The sequence below is a fragment of the Salvia splendens genome, chromosome 1, assembly GCF_004379255.2.
Source record: "Salvia splendens isolate huo1 chromosome 1, SspV2, whole genome shotgun sequence".
Classification (NCBI taxonomy): Eukaryota; Viridiplantae; Streptophyta; class Magnoliopsida; order Lamiales; family Lamiaceae; genus Salvia; species Salvia splendens.
Genome location: NC_056032.1, coordinates 26,261,322 through 26,265,122, shown reverse-complemented (window position 1 = coordinate 26,265,122; position 3,801 = coordinate 26,261,322).

The following is a 3,801-nucleotide window of genomic DNA, read 5'->3' as shown; positions in this document are numbered from 1 at the left end:
TCAAAAACGAACTCCACGTCATTTTGAAGTAGCCTGGTAAGGGGTTGGGCGATTTTGGAGAATCCTTAATAAATCGTCGATAAAATCCGGCATGCCCCAGAAAACCCCTAATCCCCTTCTGATCAGTAGGAAATGGTAATTTAGATATAACGTCCACCTTTGCTCGATCTACCTGGATTCCCCTTTCCGAGACCACGTGTCCCAGAACTATCCCTTCGGTGACCATAAAATGGCACTTCTCAAAGTTCAAAACCAAACTCTTCGCTTGACATCTCTCAAGAACTATATCCAAATGATGAAGGCAAGAATCGAACGAGTCTCCGTAGACCGTAAAGTCATCCATGAATATCTCTATGCAATCCTCAATCAAATCAGAAAATATGCTCATCATGCAGCGTTGAAACGTACCTGGAGCGTTGCATAGGCCGAAAGGCATGCGCCGGTATGCATAAGTTCCAAATGGGCAAGTGAAGGTAGTCTTATCCTGGTCTTCAGGATCCACGTAGATTTGGAAATATCCGCTGTACCCATCCAAGAAGCAAAAGTACTTCTTCCCAGCGAGTCGCTCCAACATCTGGTCGATAAAAGGCAGAGGGAAGTGATCCTTCCTTGTTGCATTGTTCAGCTTGCGGTAATCGATGCACATTCGCCAACCCGTGACTAGCCTTGTTGGAATCAGCTCATTCCTCTCATTTTGGACGACTTGGATTCCCGACTTCTTTGGAACCATGTGGATTGGGCTGACCCACTCACTGTCTGGCACTGAATAGATAATCCCTAGTGACAACAACTTCAGATTTCCTTCAATATTTCCTCTCGCATGTTAGGGTTTACTTTCCTTTGGGCATCTCGATGTGCCCTTTGCTCCATCTTCCAGCCTAATATGGTGCATGCAGACGTCGGGGCTAATTCCAACTAAATCTGTAAGACTCCATCCAATCGCCTTCTTGTTCTTGCTCAGCACGGTCAGTAGCCTAGCTTCTTGTTCCTTCGTAAGGCTGCTGCTGATGATCACTGGATAGGAATCCTCACCTCCGAGGAAGGCATACTTCAAATTCGAGGGTAACTTCTTCAGCTCAACTTGGGGTGGAAGTGTGTCTTCGGTTAGGGGGTTTTTTCTCGGACTCTTTCCCTTTTTCTAAATCTCCTTCTGATGGTTCTTCTATATTGACTGGTAGCTGGCCCCTGCGGCTCCTATGAACCTCCGACTTTTGACAAAAATCCTTGATTGCTCCTTCAATTTCTTCATCGGTCAACCCCTGGCTACTGATCAGATCACACCATGCAGCAGCTTCTACGTCAGCCTGTTCATAAACATCTAAAGCCTGGAGTCTCTCCTGCAATAGTTCGGTCTCAAGAAAATCTTGGACTAAAGGGTCAATCACATCAACATAGCATAGATTTTCAGAATCAATAGGTTTCTTCATGGCATCATGATATCAAAAGTAAATTTCTCTCCATGGAAATCAATGCAAATTGTCCCCTCAGCCATATCCACGATCGTCTTGGCCGTTCTAAAAAATGGTCTTCCTAACAGACTCCACTAGACTCCCTCGCTTCATGCTCACTCATTTTGATCACATAAAAATCAGCAGGGTATGTAAAATCATGCACTCTAACTAATACATCCTCTAAAACTCCCTCCGAACTTATTGCATGACCATCAGCCAGTTGGATCAATACTCTAGTACTTGACAGCCTCACTCCCTTCAAACCGGTTATAGATAGACAATGGCATGACATTTATAGATGCCCCAAATCACACATTGCATGTTCGACCTTCACATCTCCAACAGTTATTGGTAAGGTAAACATACTGGGTCGGCTCTCTTGGGTGGTAACGTCTCTTGCACTATTGCTGACGCTATCCCTTCCACCATAATCTTGCCATCTTTCTGGGCTCTCCCGGCTATGAAAATCCTTTATGAATTTCCCAAGGGGGGGTAGTTTCACGGCTTGGAGAAATGGTATGGTGACATCCAACTTCCCAAAAATCGACAAATAGTCAACCGGGTTCTCTTTTCTTCCTCTTTGTAACAAATCGGAATGGGAATGGTTTCTCCCTTTTTTCTCATCTACTTGTCCTTAGCAACCTTCTTGGAGTCTTTCCGGGGTAGTTCCTGAGTCTGGGCTTCCATTCTGTGGGCTCCTCTCGATGAGGTTCCTTTCTGGTCAGTAGGGTTTCGGGTTCATCTCCTGCAATTGGTGTAGCATCCAAGAAGAATGGATCCTGCATCTGAGGCATAGGCCCCCTAGTTCTTCCGCTGAAACGGTATCGCCTCCTATCTTCGTTCCGTTAGATCCTCCACTAGGTCGTTTGGGTTGAGGCGCGTCATAAGTAGTTCCTGACCTCAACGACCTTACTCACATTTGCCTTTTCGGGTATTTGGACTGTAGATGGTAGTTTCCCTGCATTTCCCTTCAAATCACCCACCGAACTGGCCAGTTGGGCTAACTGCCTATTCATCATATCCATGTTCGCCTTATGTTCTTTCTGGGCATTTTGCATCCCCTGCACGACCTCGTTATGGGATTGCAATTCTCCTTTGATGCTCTGTTGTGACGCTAGCATTTCACCATCATGTCCTCAACGGACCTCCTTGGCCTGTTCGGATTTTGGAAATGATTCGGCCTTGGTGTTGGATAGTTCTGGAAGTTTTGCTGGCCTTGATTAGGCGGGTATTGGTTATACTGGGCAGGAGGGACGTACTGATCTTGAGGATATTGATTCTGGTGCTGGGCTTGAAACTGATTTTGGTTCTGATGGTGTTGGGGTGCATGATTTGGCTGATTTGGAAACTGTGGAAGTTTCTCTGGTGGTGGTGGTACATAAACAGGATTCGGGTTTTGGCTTTGTGGGCTTTGATTTTGGGTTGGTTGTTTCTTCCTGACCAGTTGGGCTGGTAGTCTGGGTTTGCTAGTCCACGGTTAGGGTTTGGTTTGGATTGGGGTTATACTGGTTCTGTCCTTGGTTTCTTTGATTGGCCCCCGTCTCCCATCGAAAGTTGGATGATCCTCGCCGGGTGCATCCCGTTGTCTACCCTGAATCCAATGCCCACTGGAATTGAAGTACCCGCAGCATTGACCTGTTCCATATTCACGTAGTCACTAGGCTGTTCATAGTTCGGTCCTTGATTTCCTGTTCTGCACTTTGTAATTCCCAGCTGGGGGAGGTGGTGGGTGCTCTTCTCGATCGCACTCAGAAGTGACTTCTTCAGCTCATCCATCTTCAAGTCCATTTCTGCTCAGTTTATTTTCCTGATCAGTAGACAAGACAACAGCAGCCCGCTCTTGGTGTATCCTTCCCTTGAATGGTCATACTCTTTCTTTGCATTCAGTAGCTTCCTTAGGACTCTCTTCGCTTCGCTGACCCGTAATTGTGTGAAGCTTCCTCCTGACGATGAATTTGCTAGATCCTTGGTTACCGCGTTCATACCTTCGTAGAAAGTATGATGCACTTCAATGTCCGCCATGCGATGGTTGGGACATGATTCCAAAAGACCCATGTATCTTGCCCAATAATCGCTCAAGGGTTCATCATACCCTTGCTTCACATTAGTTATTTCCCTTTTCAGCGCGCTTGTCTTTGATGACGGGAAAAACTCGCCTAGGAATGCTGACTTGAAATCGGCCCAAGTCTCAATGGAGTTGGGGGGCAGGCGCATGAACCAGGTGTTGGCTTCCCCCTTGAGCACAAATGGCAAGGCCTTCAACCTATAATCATCCTCATTCGCTCCTGCTGGTCTCCTCTGCGCCCTACAAATTTTACAAAACTCATGCAGAAACTCATACGGCCCTTCA